The following is a 19,148-nucleotide window of genomic DNA, read 5'->3' on the forward strand; positions in this document are numbered from 1 at the left end:
TAACTACCGCACACTCACCTTACCCACTCTCTAGACCTAAAGTCCCTAACTTCTGCACACTCACCTTACCCGCTCCCTAACCCTAAAGCCCCTAACTACCACACACTCACCTTACCCGCTCCCTAACTCTAAAGTCCCTAACTATCGCACACTCACCTTACCTTCTCCCTAACCCTAATGTCCCTAACTATCGCACACTCACCTTACCCTGATCCATTCCCACACTTACCTTAACCCGGTCTCAACTTACCCCGATCCATTCCCACACTTACCTTAACCCGGTCTGTAACCACCGTTCGCATACTTACCTTATCCCAGTCCGTAACCTTCCCACCACATTAGAGTAAATAGCAAAGCCATGGAACAGACAACCAAAATCTTACCGTAGGTAAGATTTCAAAGTTTCGTGGCTTTGCTATTTTGAGTTCTTGACAAAAACGGGTCGATATTATAGCATTCGAAGTTTAAAAACTTTGATACTATAATATAGACCCCATTACCACTGTAGTCAGAAAGTCATTCTATGTGGCACATCTCATTACTAAGGGTTTTGTATCCAGGAAGAAAGAGGTCATTGTCTCCCTTTACTTTTCCCTCATTAGGCCAGTCATTGAGTACAATACCCCATTTGGCATGCACTTCACTAGACATCTACAACAACTGGAGAAGCCACAAAAGTACCTCACAAAGAGGATCCTAGGCCTTAAACACTTGTCCTATATGGACAGACTAAAAAAACTCCAACTATTCCCTGTCTCATATCGCCTACTTAGAGGCAATCTCTGCTTGACTTACAAAGCCATGTCTGACACAGCTCTGCTAGAAATGCTACAGCTAAAGAAATCTCAATCCATCCACACCACATGCTCCAGAGACCTCAACCTCATTATCACAATTAACAGAACATGCTAGAGGGACAGGTTCATAGGTTCATTGGTTCATAGGTTCATAGGTTTATACTAGGCTATCTGCCCTAAGGCATTTATAAGCCTAGCCCAAAGTTTTGTGGCTTACGCCACCCCTTATGTTAAAAAATATTGTGCCCATTAGTTTGTTGTGCCTCTGTCCAGCAGTGACACAGAGATGATTCCCAGGGTAAACCTACGATCTCCCATCCACCGGTCAAGATTTCTCTTGAACAGAGCCAGTGAGGTGCTCTGCCTCACATGGACCGGGATTTTATTCCACAGCATAGGGAGTCTCTGAGTGACAAATCTATCCCTCCAGCATGTCTTATTTATATCCGTGCTAAGGTTTAAGTCGCTTGCTCTAGTGGATCTGGTAGATTTGGATTTTTTGAGGTGGAGCATGTCCATTAATTCCGGGTTGGACATGGCCTTGTATGTCAGGCACAGGTCACCTCTGAGCAGATGGTATGCGACTGAATACAGCTGGAGTTTCTTCAGTCTTGCAGCATATGACAGATTTTGGAATCCCTTTATCCTTTTGGTGAGGAACTTTTGGGGTCTCTCCAATTGCTGCAGGTGTTGGGTGAGATACATCCTGAATGGGGCATTGTACTCGATCATTGGTCTGATAAGTGAAGAGTACAGGGGAACAATGACCTCACTTGATCAGGATGTGAATCCCTTCTTGATCAGGTGGGCAATGTAGAAGGTCTTTCTAACCACTTTAGCAATGTGAGTGTCAAAAGAAAGGCCACTGTCAACCTGGGTCCCCAGGTCCCTGATAACCTCTTCTGTGCTTAGTGGATTGCCACCTATATGATAGCTTGGGGTTACCTTGTTTTTCCCGAAGGGTATGACTATACATTTTTTAGCATTTAACTTCAGGCCATGGCTCTGGCACCAGCTATCAGTTTCCGTGAGAACCCTCTGAAGGATATCTGTGTCTGATGTACTTTCCACTATGGTGCCCAGTTTGCAGTCATCTGCAAACTTTGTCAGCCATAGTCCTCCTATGTTTGCCTGTACTTCTGAGAAGTAGATGCCGAACAACAGGGGGCCAAGGACTGAGCCCTGTGGGACACCACTTGTGACCGGCTTGGAGTCTGACATGGTGCCAGCAACTCTAACCCTGTGGGTTCTGTCCTTTAGCCAGTTTGCAACCCATCTTGTGACATATGGGTTTACATTTAAGCTGGCAAGTTTCTCTATAATACCTGAGTGGGGTATTGTGTCGAAAGCTTTTGCAAGGTCAAGGTAGGCTGTATGGACTGCCTTTCCCTCATCAATGGCCTTGGTGACTGTTTCGAAGAAGTCGACCAAGTTCAAAAGGCATGATCTGCCCTTGACAAAGCCAAACTGGGTCAGGTCCAATGTCTGCAAGTCCCCTATGTCTTTGTTTATGAGTTCCATTATGATCCTCTCCATAGCTTTGCAGACCAGGCTTGTTAAGCTTATGGGGCGGTAATTACCAGGGTCCGTAGAGGCACCGCCTTTGTGGAGTGGGACCACAGTTGCCGTACGCCACTCCTTGGGCACCTCAGCACCCCATGCTATGGAACAGACTTCCTATACATGTCAAGCAGAGCACCTCGCTGACCCTCTTCAAGAGAAATCTTGATGAGTGGATGGGAAACAGAAAATTCACCCCGGAAATAACTTCAGTGGCTCTACTTGACAGAGGCCCTGGGAACTAAGGTCGTGTAGCACTATGCCAGGGTAGTCCTATGGCTAGGGTTGTAAAGGCCCCAGGGCCATTAGCCTAGTACACACCTATGGACCTATAATAGGGCATTAAATGGTAGAGTCTTCACATGTTCCAGCTAGTGCTATGTCATCAGTCAGGCATGTCCCAACATAACAGGCCCCATAGCTATCACCCTGCATTACACATCCACTGTGCAACAGTCACATTTGATAAAGTGCTTGAACACTGAAAAACATGCTTATTTTATCAAGTCCTGATGTTTCCTACATGTTATCCTTGTTTTTGGACTCTGTATACTTTTTATATTTTTAAATGGAATTCCAGGGTCTGCCCACATGGGGTCTGGAATCCGGATTTTTTAGTCTACCTCCAGGTATCCCACAATGCAGTGTTTGGCTGTAAAATATTACATCACATCCCCATAAGCTCCTGTCAATACATTGACTTTACATATGTTTTCACATATACATTGCTTTCTTTTAGTCAGTCAGGCTTAATTACCATTTCTTTATTTTCAACGACTACTTAAAAGAAAAAAATGGGATTATCACAGAGAACATTACTCTCATTACATGAACTTTATCTCCTGCTGTGAGGTATCAATCAAAGTAGCAAACAGCTCAAATATGCCACTTTGACAGATATGAAGGGGAGGTGTTTAGGGGGAGGGGAGATGAGTTTAAGGACTACAACTCTGGCATAACAAAAGAATGAAAATTGGCCACTTTAGAAAGAAAAAAATAAGTAACAGACCCTGAGAATACTGTTCTATGTGATTATCCCTGTTTGACTTTTACTCAGTCACTGAAAGGCAAGAAATTGTAATCAAACCTGACTGACTAAAAGAAGCAGGGTATACAATAAATTACATGTAAAGTCAATGCATTGAGAGGAGCTTAGGGGCTATGAGATAATATTTTAAAGCCAAACACTACAATGTGGGATACCTAGAGGTATACTAAAAAAAATCAAGATGCTGTACCCCATGTGGGCAGACACTAGACTTACATTTAAAAATACAATAAACATTATATAGAGTCCAAAAGTGGTGTTAAAATGTAGGAAACATCAAGACATGATAAAATATATATTTTTTTTCAATCTGTGGTTGCAGTTTTCCTTTAAGTTGAGACAGGAGAGTCCAGTGGAACTTGAGCTTATATATCTGACATTTCAGAGCCATGAATGCTAAGATTACAGAGGTGTAAACCTTCTTCCCAATCAGCCAAGTATTCCTGTTTTCTAGTCACTGGTGATGGAGTCCTTGCTTCTAGCCCCAGGAGATCCTGTACTGACCATGAACACTATACCTGGGTCAGCAGTTAGTTTCTTGTACAAATACTTACAAACTCCACAATACTATATAAAAAGTAAAACATTTTAGGAGAAAGGGTTGGGAACCCAGCTCCAAAGATGCATTGGTGACTGCATCCTCATGGGATTCACTAATTGGAGGAATAACTAAGAGTTTATGTTAGGCAATCCCAAATGTTCTCTGTGCCTTTTCTGGTCCACCAAGTAATCCTTTGCTGCCCATGTGAAGAAGTCTTTTATTCCATTGAATGTGTCTCCAAATGAGAATTTCTCTGATGATGAAAGCAAGGGTAAGGTGCCCCCGGTATATGGCATATAAAAAGGAGAAGAGCATCTGGTATGATTACCGCATTTTGTTCAACTCCAGGTCAAATATTGTTAAGGCTGAATGTTTTCATCTTCCGTTTTGGCTGGGGACTCCCAATATTGAAGGCAGATCTGTGAAATCATATAGGTTCTTAAGGATGAACATGGAATCTTGCACTAGTCTCATCAATTCCTAAGAGGAGGCCAGGGTATTAGTGAGAAGGATGCCCATGCTGTTTAGGTTGAAGCAATATGGCATACATCAGAAGTTTAAACTTGGGCTTGCTCATAGGGATAGTGTCCACCTTAAAATTTGCTGGTTGTTATTGGGAGCTGACGATGTCAATATAGGAGCTGCAGATATTCTTGCTTAAAATAATTGAATGTATACAGTCCATGTTCTTGGTTACCAGAGTATAGATGCTGGCATGTGATGCCTGAAGACAGGTTAGCAGATCAAGTATCATGTAAAGGGATTTTTCTCAAGAGGACATACTTCCTTCCTATAACATGGTGGTCTCTTTGGACCACTAGAGGGGGCACCATTGGTGGCCTTGGTGTAAGTAGACATGCTGGATGGAAGGCATTACAAAAGTGCCTCACTTGACCTGATACTTTCGAGCCTAGGGGAGTTGTGGGACTTGATGGTTTTATTGTTAGTCAACTGTGTTCCTCCTTACATGGGTACTTCTGTTTGTGTTTTTAGGTAGGATGTCTGTGAATGATCTGTTTGATCCCAGAGCATCCTTAGACAAGGCATACAGTATTTTCTGATTCAGTTTTTCTTGGAGATATTTTGTTTTCCACTTGATGGTTCGCTGATTGAATCTTACACAATGGGGACAAGGGACAACATTCTACTCTGCCCAAACAAAACAACCACTAACTATAAAACATCTTGGTGAGAGATGTATTTGTTACAAAAAATAAAGTGTCATCCCTTTAGATACATAAATCCAACCTGATGTCAACAATCAGCAGCAATAACATGCAGCATAAAGCTACTGCTCAGCAAGCAAGGCAACAACAAGATACAAGAGTTCTCCAATGGAGACTTACTCATTTATTCATTTTATTTATTCCAATTTGATAACTAGGTAAGTGGATTGTTTAGCAGACCCTTTTCAACTGCAACCCAAGCACCATGTTGCAAGACACACCCCAGGATTCAGTAAAGTCAGTGTAGGCTCCATGTAGAGCCTTCAGGGAATTTATCCATGTGTAGGGCCAAAGTTCTCACTCAGCAGCATGCCATATATATTAATTATGGTGTGCACCTAAGGGAGACCACAACAATACTGATATTAAATTTGTGTAAGACTGATGGCACAGCTACACACCTTAGAAGAAAGGTGTACAAGACATTTTATTTCATTAAATTGCATTTTAATTTTTTTTACATTTATGTGCTTGCATGGTGTGGTGTGTTGTTTAGCTATGCTTAGCTTTGCACACACATATCAGACATAGACTAGACATCTAAAGATAGAAACCAGATGCATTCAATGTTAATAAATGTTTATTTATTTATTTTTGTTATATGTTTTTTCTTTTAATGCTTGTTTGCGCAATGCAGTGCATTGCTTAGCTAGGCGTAGAGTGGTGTAATTAAGCATTAGACATCTGCTAGACATCTAAAAACAGAAACCGAATGCATTCGATATTAATTTATTTTCTTTTTGTGCTTGTTTCTGCGATGCAGCACATTACTTAGCTAGGCATAGTGAGGCATACTAAAGCAGTAGACATCCACTAGACAGCTAAAAATAGAAACCAGATATATTCAATTGTTGTAGGTCTGCAGTGCTTAGCAATGTGCAAACCCACACAGCAAAGCTGTGCTACGCTTACAGGCACCTTTGCAGTATATTTGAGTATATTCCAGTTACCATCACTATCCTAGTGGCTAAATAGGTTGATAGATGATCTACAGTGTAGTAGGTCTCAGGTTTGAATCATGGCTAATATTGCTTTTTAAATATAGTGCTGTGAAACTGTGTCAGGTGACTGAAATATCGGTTGACTTTAAATTAAATAACTGCTACATTTAAAACAGAAAAGTTGCATGATGCTAAGTAGTGCTTAAACATCATCAAAGGTCTTTTCCAGTTTGAGTGTTGCCAAACTTAGCTTAAACATGGGTTGTGTGAGTTTGCGCAATGCTAAGCAAAGCGGTGTGTTTTTGAAAGTTACAGTGTGACGTGCAAGGGTGGGAATGCAGCCTATATAAAGGCCAATAGGTAGGAATTTCACATCATTCCTTGGAGCCTGATCTTGACTGTGAGTATGGTTGCTGGAGTTGGTGAGGGAGTGCATTTTAGGGCACAAAAGTGGGGTGTGTAGGAGTCCAGGGCTTTTATTAGATTCCTGGTAGACTGATATGGACCCCGGCTGCTGTAGGCTGACTACAAGGGCTCACAGTGTAAGCCTGAAGCCTGGGAACATTTGGCTAGGGACCTAACCAGTGCTACTGGTATCCCCTGCACTGGTGAGCAATGTTGTCACCACTATGATGACCTGAAACATAGGAAGAAGAGAGCCTTGGACGCCTGGATCCTAGCCAGTGCTACTGGTATCCCCCGCATTGGTGAGCAGTGTTATCACCACTATGATGTCCTGAAATATAGGAAGAAGGGAACCTTGGACACCTGGGTCCAAGGGACTAGGAATGGGCACATCCCACAGATATGTAAGTATATTTTCCAGTAATTTTAAAATATACAAGCTGAATCTGTGCAAAACTGGTATACATAATGATTTGCTTCTCTTACCACAGCTGCAGAAGAGAGAGCTCACAATGTACAGTCCCATGCAAGACATTTGGCCAGGAAGAGGCAAGTGTGTGGTAAGAAAATCATCAAAGTAATAACTTAATGCATAACTTAATAATACATTAATGTAAATACAGATTTTGTAGTCTTAACAGTCTGGTATGAAATACCTGGGACATCCTATATCTTTATTAATGTGTCAGTGCATATCTGAAATGGTAAAGCAAGTTAAAGCCAATGAGCATGCAGTATTGTGTAGCATACCTTCCATGTTCAGTCTTCCTGTAGTCACTGCTTCTGGGTTTTAATCCCATGGCAGCCAATTGAGAAATGTACAGCTGTCTAGTATAATTAGTGTACACAAACATACCTCTCAACTGTCACAATTTTTGCAGAATGTAATGACTACTGCCCCATATGTCTGGTCCTATGATTTGCAGATATATGGCATTACGTAGAATTTGATTTAATTGCAAATATGTTATTAGAACACCTTGCTACTAATGTATGAGCACACTACATGAAAATGTTCCCTATCAATGTGCCTTTGTACCACTATTTTGTATGGCTTGGACCATAATGTCCCATGCTAACAGGTTAAGAGCTATGTACATGCAACATCATTTGTTCAATATAAGCAGTCAGTGTTCTCAGAAGTGAAATCTAACATGTCTAGAGGCATATAGTAGTAGTCTGTGTAGTTATATTATCTGTGAAGTTACTAATGTTTTTTTCTCTCTCACCTCACCCCTTCCCTTTTCTTCTTTTATTAATTATATTTATTATTATAATTTGATATTGTATTATTTGTAATTACCTCCTATGCTGGCCTTATGTATAATTTAATATTGCTTTGCTGTTAAAAAACTTTAATTTACATTATTTATTGTTGCATTCCTCATTATATTCTTTTTAATTTATTTTCATTACTCATTATTGTTTTCTGTTATGTAATTAATTACATTTGTTTGGATATATTTATTTTTTCCTTATGTTTATATTTAATTTACCACAGTGCACCAAGGTAGGCCAGTTCCCGGTGATCCACCTACTTTGGCTCCCCCAGCCATGGCACCGGGGCCCAGCACTTCTGGGCCAGAGCCTGGTGGCACCCTTCTGCCACCCCTGCACTACCTGCTCCATCAGGTAGTTCCACCCTACAGACTGGGGGTAGTCAGCCCTCTGGGATTGGTGGTAGAGGGGGTGCTTTTGTCACGTGCAATGAACTGCCAGGCATTGTGCGTGGGCTGCTGCACCAAAATGTTGGTGCACGCCTACGCCACATGGAAAGCATGCTGTCCATCCTGGTGGGGCAGCCTGGCTCCAGGCACCAGCATCACCCATGGCATCGATGGGAGCAGTGAAGGTTCAGTGCTGACAGTCCCATGGGTGAGGACTTGAGTCACACTGCTACCATGTCTGACGTCCATGGAACTGGGATTCCACAACATCCTCATCAGCCAAAGTGTTCACCCCCCTCTTGTGCCACACACCAACCCTGTCTGCTGTCTTGTCTGTCTGCAAAAGCTTCCTCACCCCTCCTCCACACATACCTATGTCCCTTCCCCAACATTCCACTCTCACCTTAAAAAAAGGACCCCCCCCAAAAAAAATATTGTCCCATATATAGCTCTCCATTTTGCACACATGTCCACTGGCACACTTAATTTGGTCCAGTTGGCTTGACAACACACTTAAGTTGTCTTCACCCCCTCTGTCTGGGGTGACAGTCCAAATTCTTCTAAAAAAACTGTTAATGAACAACTATGGTTCTTTCCTACACCCTTCATGGCATATCTACTTGCTTTTCACTATGTTTTCCCCTTGCTTGAACTCTATTTCACTGCTGTCCTAAAACCCATTTTTCTGTTCTTTAAAGAATTTTTACATGATGCTATGTGACACACAGCATCGCTAAGCTAAGCTAAATGGCAGTATATTGATATATGTATTTGAAAAAATAGTAATCATATTCAAAAATTACACCTGCACCCTTTTTCAAACCCAGAACCATTGCACCTGAAGGCAGTGCAGCAACCCACCAAGCCACACAGTAAGTTGGTTAATACAGGTGTTTTAAGCAAAATATAATACTTGCCATTATCCCATCATTAAGCATGTTTAAGCCATGCTGCGCATCACACCTCATCACACAAATCAGCTATACGATTAATGGAAAAATAGGAGTGCAGCTGGGACTCAGGTAGAGAAATACATCACTGTAAAGCCATACTCATAATAATAGATGTTAGTGAGATATGTAACAGCAGGCAAATGTGCAATTATATCTACAACATGTAAAAATACACCTGCTATAGTCGTGACTCAGTAGCTCTTACTGTTAAATGCTGTGAAAGTATTAATTTTTAGTCCGCATGGTCCTGGGTTCAGATACAGCCATACCTAGCATTTAAAATACATGTATATGTACATCGCCAGTATAAATTCTGATATGTATGACTGTATCATCACCTATTTATCTACCCAAAGCAGTACAGTTTGAATGCCTGCTTCTAAATAATGGCAGTCAAAGGCCTACAGATAGGACCACATTTAAACTATTCCTATTACAACACTAGAAAGTGCATAGAATGTTAGGTCATGCATCATTATGAATTCCCAGAGGATTTTGAAGTAATTCAAATAAGGCCCAGTCATATCAGACTGCAGCCCACAATGATTTGCTAGTGAAATTACAGAGAACCACAGCAGCACACGTTACATGCATATATGGAGGTTGTGCTGGAAGCAATTGTTGCCAGCACACACGTTCCAGATGACTACCATGACATAACACATGACTTGGCCTTTATCTGACTGGTTGAAATAATGGTTAATGTACCCCATACCTCGTTCTAGGATACAACAAGCAAGTTTCCCTTTACTCTGTTAATAATACCTTTAGCTAACATGCTACCTTAAACACATACCTTAATTTCCAGTAGGATGGGTTCCTTCATCAGGCTCTGGCTGTACAACAAGGCTGCCATAGGTCACACAGTTATTCTTAAGTGTTGTTGTCCTGCACGTTCTACAGACTATCTAACTATGCTTATTGCCTGCAGCAGCAGTATCAGATTCAGGATGTAGCACACACATCTGTATGTAGCAGGTAGATGCTACAAACATTCTCTCTGTGCCGACATAAACCCTTCCCCAGTAATTTCCATCCCAAAATGTGAGAAAGGGGATGGAATCTACATTGAGGCCCTATATATTGTTGAGTAGTTGCATGGGATTGGCTGATTATAATGCAAATCATCTGTGTATGCTGTATGTAGCATACCTGAACCACAGATTGGTTCGGAGGCAATCACCTATTAATGAGAACCATCTTAAAATGGTAAACACTTAGCCAGGGAACCATTGTGAATGAGAGTTAGTTTGTATGGTTAACTCATTCTCACAGTACTCATACAGTTATATCTTTCAACAGAGCAGTATTGTACTCCATCAGGTATGGAACCATTTTGTTTTCAACATGATGCGTATGTCTGAATATACTTAGGGGGAATGGAGATTACATCAGTAAGCCTTTGTTAGAACTGTACTGATGACATGCCAGTGATCTCCAGCTGTGTTACACCTACAGATGATGTGGAGTACAGCAAGTGTATAATGCTCTGTATTAACTAGGTACACAGCTCTCCTGGATACTTCCTTTATTAGCAGTTGTATTAGTACCCTGCTATTTGGTTGGCACTGTTGTTTATGCATATGTTACAGGTGGAGGTTTCCCTGCTGTGGGCCACACTACAATGGACTCCTGTGTTTATGTAATCATACGTGAGTATCTGTCATGTCACAAACAGCAAAGGGTCACTATTGCTACTATCCAAGTTGCTTCCACAGCCTTTGTATGTTTGGCACACTGTTGATTAAGAGATGTGTAATCAAGCGGGGAATACTAATAGGCTTCCTTAATTGCTGTATCTCCAGATACTGTACTCCTGTGCATGTGATCCTGACATGTGTTCTCATTTATTTGTATTTCAGGACATATCATGCATGCCAGATGCTGTGCATCTTTCACTGAGGCAGAAAACAACCTCATTATTGAGGTCTTGAGGCAACACCACCAAGTCCTGCTGTTCAGAGGGAGGACAAACAGCCAAGAGAATACAGCCTTGTGGGACGAACTGGTACACAACATCAATGCTGTGGGTCATCAGAATCGCCCATATGAGCAGGTGCGACACCATGCCACCGACATGATTAACTTGGCATGCAGACACTAGTGGTGGGCCTGCAGCAAAACAACCTGTCAGCCATTGAAGAATTCCTGGTGAACCTTATAACACAGGACAGCTCCTAGGCATCTATCACACAATATGTTGTGAATATAGGTGCAACCATTTAGACTCAAGACGAGCGTCCATGTATGCTTAGTTGGATCAGCACTGGAATACTGTAGTATTCAGCATGTCAGGGTGCACATAGTTTTATGTGAGTGTCAGGTGTTTTGGGAGGAGGTTAGTTGCAGTTTTAAGCTCATGCACAGTTTATGATCCACATACCTGTGGAGCTCAGGAAGTTTGTACTGTAACTTCCAATGGGCGGAGCCTAAGACTTTTGACAGAATTGAATTATGTCCTCATATTTCAAACAAATGTTCATATCTCTGGAACCATAGGGGTTATAAAAGAAGTGTAAATGGCAAACTCTTCAGCACAGACTATTTTTTATAGAGGTAGTATTCTTTAGGTTCTAGGTCTTAAGCAGAATATTGTAACTCACAGTAAACACAGTAACTATTACATTTGTAATATTTTGTAAATAATGTACTATACCTCAGCAACCATTCAAGTTATACATATACTGTCAGCAGCATTTTATTCATCTAGCTGACAACTTTCATATGAGGCAAAGAGTTCTGTCAGTGCTACTTGGTTGTTGTGATATTTAGAAAAATCTTAAAATTACATCTATATAAATTAATATCATAAAAACAACAGTTGATATCTATTTACCTGCACTAGACAGAGGCCAAATATTAATGCAGTTGAGTTTGCCATCATGTAAGCTTTAAGATGAAATATTTTAAAACCTTATACATAGCATGGCTTTGGAATTATTGATACAAATATGAATAAGCAGTATTTGACGCCTAGAGGCATCAGTAGGAGTTAACTGCAGATGCAAGTGGAAGCGTCAGTCGGATGTAATGAGTTCATAGCAGTTAATGTAAATGTGAGCTATTTTGATGTACCAGGCCTGTTATACTGTCACATGTGCTGCTGTGTACACTACATATCCCTCACATTTTTTCAGGACCATCAGGTATAGGAAGAGGCCATACTCCTGCTGCTAGTAAATACAAAACTGTTTTGTCAGATATGTAGATTTAGTTCACTGTATTCGCTCAAGTGTCATCACAGGTTTGCTAGCTGGATTGATGTACTGTCGGCATGATTGCCAACTGTAAAGATATTTTTTGACTGTACACAGTTTAGACTCATACATATGCCTTGTAGGTGTGACCACAGTGATTGATTTGACAGTATTGTCAGAACATTACAGATTGCCATAACTGCCAACTATGCAGAGTTTTACAGAATGTCAACAGTGTTCATCATTTATGTTTTGCTCATGAGATTCCTGTTTAAAGAACATTTATTTCTAAATAATTACAGGCTTGGGTTAGAAAATAATGTCCTCATGTCCTACTACATGAGGTTGTGGGTTATACAAGTGTGTAATAGTGACAGGAGTGTATAGAGCTTAACATATATTGCAACATAGTACTGCAGAGCATAGTAGTTCAGTATTAATGTAATGCTTTTCCCTTTTTATTGCAGGTGACCAGGGAGGCTGGTCTTTGTCCCCTTCACAACCTGATGTCAGTGTCTCTTCAGACTCTAATGATGATGGTGGCCAAAGTGAGGCACAGCTGGGGATTGCAGGGGCTGAATCTTACACAGAAGTTGACATCCCTCATCTGCACTCATTATCACTGTACACAGCCAGTATGCTTACACATACCCAGTCCCCTGTGGCCACAGATATTGGACAGTTGAAGGGTGGGGACATTGAACAGGGAGGTATGGCTACTGTGGCTGCAGTGATTGCCTACACTGGACATAAAACAAAAAGAAGGAGCCAGCAGAACATGACCCAATATGAAACTTTTATTGGTAAAATACCATATCAAAAATTAAGCAGAGAGAATTGCACAAACCGGTTTCGGCTGGTAAACTAGACACAGCCTTCCTCAGTGTGAAACAAGCAACTTCAAAGCTGAAATTAAATACACTGCAAAGAAACATGATTGGATAAACCTAAAGCTTGTCATTTAAACCTGGTGGAAATAAACCACCTAACTTAATTATCCATTTTTTCTCTTTAGAGTTTAATAAAGAATGCCAACCTGTTTTATTCACTTTTTTGTCATGAATAATGTCAATAATAGTAAAGTGAAAACTAGCTGAAGGATGTGTTTGCTGATGTTTGTATAGAGCATTGTGTATTCTGCCTTTTTAATATTACTTATGTGCTCCGAGATCCTTAATCTTAATGGTCTAGAGGTTTGACCAATATAGAATGCGCCACATGTACATGTGGCTAAATAAACTACCCAATCGGAGCTACAATTAGCAAATAATTTGATATTGTATACAGTGGCAGAATTTCTACTAGTAAATTCTTTTGTTTTGGAAACTTTATTGCAATTGGTGCAATGTCCGCAAGGGTAACAACCAACAGGTATGCTGCCAGTGAGAGTGGTTTGTATTGGTTCTGGGAGACTGTTGTCATGCACATGTTTGTAATGGTTAAAATGGCTGCCCAGATTTCTGCCTTTCCTAAAAGAAAAAAGGCAACGTTCAGGAACAATATTAGACAAATCATTGTCATACAATAATAGATTCCAATGTCTATTGACACTCTGGATAAGGCTATCCAAATTCCTGCCATAGGTAGTAGTAAATCTAATAGGTTGATGGGTAGATTTTTCAACAGTTTTATATGCTAATAAGTCATCCCTATTCATATGGTTAACTTTATTGATAGCATCGAAAACATGCCCCATTTTATATCCCCTGGAACTAAAGCGTCTGGTTAAATCCCTGCTTTCTACTTGAAAGGAAGACTCATCAGAACAGATGCGTTTCGACCTTATGAATTGAGATTTTGGGATGTTCTCAGCAATATGTGGGGGATGGAAACTGGAGGCATGTAGTATAGTGTTATATTCTGGATGTTTCCTATGCACAAGGGTCCTCAAAGTATGATCTGATAATCTATTAACCGATACATCAAGAAAAGTAATGTGATTATAATCATAATGTAAGGTAAACTCCAAACCCCATTTGTTGTTGTTGAGATATGTTAAGAAATCAAGCAAGCCTGCAAGTTCCCCCTTCCATACAGCCCAGCAATCATCGAGATAACGTCTCCAAATGTCAAGTTGTTCCAAATAGATGTTATTATTGCTATTATATATAAGATCATTCTCAACATAGGCCATGAAAAGGTCCGCATAAATGGGTGCAAAAGAGGAACCCATGGCGGTACCTTTAGTCTGCCAGTAACATATGTCATGATAGAAGAAGACATTGTTGGTTAATACATATGATGCCATATCCAACAAAAAATCATTATAGTCTGAGGAATACAAACCAGAGCTATTAAGCCAAAAGGCCAGGGCCTCTAAACCACCAGAATGGAGAATATTAGTGTACAGTGCACTTACATCGAAAGTACACATGCGCCAGTCCGGCTCAAGTTGTGTGTCAGAAATGATTTGTAAGAAGTTAGTTGTATCACGTAATCTTGAGCGGATGGAAAAAAGTAAAGGCTTCAATTTTCTAGTCAAAAAAAGAGATAAAGGCTCTGTGATGTATCCCCTGCCTGAAACAATGGGCCTACCCGGTGGCTGTCTGGGGTCCTTGTGAACCTTTGGCAAAAAATAAATATATTGATTCAAGGGATCCCGAACCAAAAGTTGATGCATGGTGTCATTATCAATTATAGAAGCGTCCTTAGCATGGGACAAAAATTCTTCAATTTCCTTTTGAAATTTAGGTGTAGGATTAATGACCATCCTTGCATAATATTTTTCATCAGATAGTTGTCTCATAGCTTCCTGATCATAATATACTGCCAATCAAGGACCGCAACAGCACCACCTTTATCCACTGAAATAATCACAATGTCATGATTGTTTTGTAAATCAATAATTGACCTTTGTTCAGATGTAGAGATGTTATTATTTTTAATAGTGAATACTGACCTGGCATAATGTAAATCTTTGAGAATATTATTCTGAAACTGTAGGGCAACAGGATGCATGGGTGGAGTAAATTGCGATTTGTGGTAAATGAATTTATCTGAAAACCCAAAATCATTATTAGTGTATCCAAAAAACATTTTTAAATTCAGCAATCTACAAAAGGAAACAACATCCTGTGCAAAGGAGCCTTCGGCAACAAAAAAAACGGGAACAAATGTTAACCCTTTATTCAAAATAGTTACTTCGGATTGTGACAAAACATGGCTAGAAAGGTTTAAAACATTGTTATTAGGAGAAGAATCTAATCCTTCATCACTAGTTGTAGTAATCGTTGTATACCGCTTGTGACCTTTGTGCTTCCTGCCACCTCTTTTGTATTTATTCCTAAAGGGACCCCTGGTGAAGCCCTTTTGGGTAGGGGTGACCCTAATGCGGTCTGTAGTTCACTCTCAAGACCAGATGATGGCTCATCCGTAGAAGAGCCAGTGTCAGAAATATAGTTCTTCAATATAGATTTAGGTCTTTTCCTCTTAGAAGGACGACTGTGCTGTACATTAAATTTAACATTTTTAGTAGAACTGAAAGGATTGCTACCCTGATAATCGGCCAAGTCCCTATTAAACTTTTGAATTTTCTTAGCCTTAAGTAGGGTTTCCAGATTATTCATATCAGAAACTACCTTATTAAGTTGTTTAGAAAAAAGCTTTCATTCTCAAAAGGTTTAAGGTCATTAGCCAGACCTAAAACAATATTGACTTCCTTGTCAATCACACGCTCATAAAATTTATTTAGAGCCTTAACAAAAGACATGCTGGCTTGGTGTTGAATACCAGCCCATTCCTGTGATAGGTCTTCATCAATTTCTGCCACTAGGGGCTGAATCCTTACTCTTAGCCCTCGTGGGGTGATGTCTTTAGCAATGTATGCTTTGAATAATTTCGCATGCCAAATAGTAGATCTTAATGATCTAAGGTGTTTATGTAATTTATCAAATGCCAAATTACAAGTGGTTTCAGAACCCATAGGAACATCCAAATTCTGATCATTAGTATCGGATCCCAGTCCAAAAACTCTAAGGTCTTCCCTATCAGAGGATAGACCTGAAACTAAACTGAGGAGATCCATAGGACTAAATAGAATGGAACTTGATAGAGATAGACAATAATAGCTCAAAGGCTACGTCACAAGAAAGACAATAATGGACCCAAAGTAAATGGACCACGTTTCACAAATAGAAATAATTCCAATTGTGCAGTATGGAGGATAAACAGGTAATATTCAATCTAAACAACAATGGTAGAAAAAGGACCTGAAATATCTAGAAACCCAAAATAAGTATCCACATTATAGTGTGGATCAAAATTGTAAATAGAATAACAGAGGTTGACCTGATGACCAGGGGAGCAAATGGCAAAGGGGTCCCTCAAATGAGAAAAAGACCAAAGAAGATCCTACACTAAATAAAACACTGAATGATATTATAACATCAGTGTAATGAAAAAAGGTCATGTGTACTAAGATGTAATATACAAGCATTATAAACACAATGGCTGCATACCTAAGCAATGTTAGTGGTAAAAAGCATAGAAAATATATAACAACAATGGTCACAATATGAGAGCTAAACCTAATATAGTAAAAATTCCATTAATGTTGCAATAGCCTCAGAATGTTAAATAAAACAGACCCATATATAGGGCAAATGTGCTGGTATAAAGTGATAAATTGTTGGAATAGTAGGGCTAGTACAGAAAATTAGGGCTAGTACAAAAAATTAACTAGATGCTAATGTACAGAATTTGTATAATCTTATAAATCTGAAAACCTGTCAGTACAGTTCAAAACTTGTTATGAATATCAGAATGTTCTAAACAGACTATATCTATGATTCAAATATTATTAATAATGATAACAAGATCTAAGTGATCATAAGAAGTCAATAACTGTTATTCATCAGCAAGTAAAAAAGGGGATCTGTCCTACACCTATGTACAGATATAATGTATATATTTTTTAAGGACTAGCTAACAAAAGAACAGACTTGACCAAAAGCTGACAATGGTTATATAGAATTAGATGATAAATACAATATTCAGTGTACAGGTTAAATTTGCCCATCAAGTAGATCGAAACAAAGCAAACAAACCATTTAGAACCATGTGCTAAATGAAACCAACAATATGATCTCAAACAATAGCACAGTCAACAATCTAAACACATAAAGAAAGTTAGTTCAAAGTCATGAAACAATGACTGCAATAATTCAAATGTCTCCCTCATTCATTGAATAGACCCAAAAGTTATAAATCCAATGAGAGGTATATAAACAAATAGTTCCATCAAAATAAGGGTGTAACAGTCAGAGAGTCATGGCATGTATTCCAAACGTATAAATGCTTGCTATAAAAAATAAAAGTAGACCAATATACTCAGCATGAAAGTAGCCCTGAATGGTTTCCAAACAATCACCACTGTCAAATGATCCAGAAGATATCAACGGCCAACACAGTGTAGAAACAACAGGCCTTACAAACTGAGTCTGTACAAGGTGAGGCAATCAATGTAGTATATCCAAGCGTGTCGGAATCCACATTAATAGAAGAAAAACCATCTGCTTGACGTAAATCGAAACCCAGTGGTTTGGAAGGCAGTCCCCACATAGAAAATTAAGGATGATGGAAGCAGCAATCCCTGGAGTGAACGACAAACCGCACCAAGGCCACGCCAACGCCCAACTAAAGGAGAAGTGTAACCGACAAACCGGTACTTCCTGAATGCGAGAAGCAGTAACCATCAAAACGGCACTTCCTGAGTGCGAGAAGCAATAGCCAACCGCTTAGTGTCCACAGTAAGCAAGCAAACAAAATTATGAGTGGCAGTCTTAACCAGTGGCCGTAAAAATATATAGCGACCAAATGGTACTGAATAATAAATCCAAAACAACGAATTTCAGCAACTAGTTCACAAAGCTGGAAAAGAGTATATATTTGATTCAAAACCGGACCAAAATAATAAAATGGTCAAAATTCCCAAACACACACGAACAAGGGGTAATGGTTGGCAATAAAGATTAAATGGATATTCAAGCAATAGGTAATCCAAATATAGTATGGATGAAAAAATAAATATAAGGGCTAAGAAAACAAAGCCCTTGTAGGGTCAGGCTTCCAGCATGCTATAGAAAAGTCAGTGAATCCATGATAAAACATGCACGGAAGCAACTGCACGGCTCAATAGGTAATCCAACAAAACAAAAAGAAGGAGCAAGCAGAACATGACCCAATATGAAACTTTTATTGGTAAAATACCATATCAAAAATTAAGCAGAGAGTATTGCACAAACCGGTTTCGGCTGGTAAACTAGACACAGCCTTCCTCAGTGTGAAACAAGCAACTTCAAAGCTGAAATTAAATACACTGCAAAGAAACATGATTGGATAAACCTAAAGCTTGTCATTTAAACCTGGTGGAAATAAACCACCTAACTTAATTATCCATTTTTTCTCTTTAGAGTTTAATAAAGAATGCCAACCTGTTTTATTCACTTTTTTGCCATGAATAATGTCAATAATAGTAAAGTGAAAACTAGCTGTAGGATGTGTTTGCTGATGTTTGTATAGAGCATTGTGTATTCTGCCTTTTTTAATGTTACTTATGTGCTCCGAGATCCTTAATCTTAATGGTCTGGAGGTTTGACCAATATAGAATGCGCCACATGTACATGTGGCTAAATAAACTACCCAATCGGAGCTACAATTAGCAAAGAATTTGATATTGTATACAGTGGCAGAATTTCTACTAGTAAATTTCAGGTCCTTTTTCTACCATTGTTGTTTAGATTGAATATTACCTGTTTATCCTCCATACTGCACAATTGGAATTATTTCTATTTGTGAGACGTGGTCCATTTACTT

General features: G+C 39.6%; 1 long non-coding RNA gene across 1 annotated transcript in view; it reads right to left on the reverse strand.

The window, feature by feature from the left end:
* LOC122801364 overlaps nt 1–19,148 on the reverse strand; it is a 165,566-nt gene that overhangs the window by 10,825 nt on the left and 135,593 nt on the right. The window lies entirely within an intron of this gene.

Source organism: Protopterus annectens, chromosome 4.part1, assembly GCF_019279795.1.
Source record: "Protopterus annectens isolate FY-2018-M chromosome 4.part1, PAN1.0, whole genome shotgun sequence".
NCBI classification, from domain to species: Eukaryota; Metazoa; Chordata; order Ceratodontiformes; family Protopteridae; genus Protopterus; species Protopterus annectens.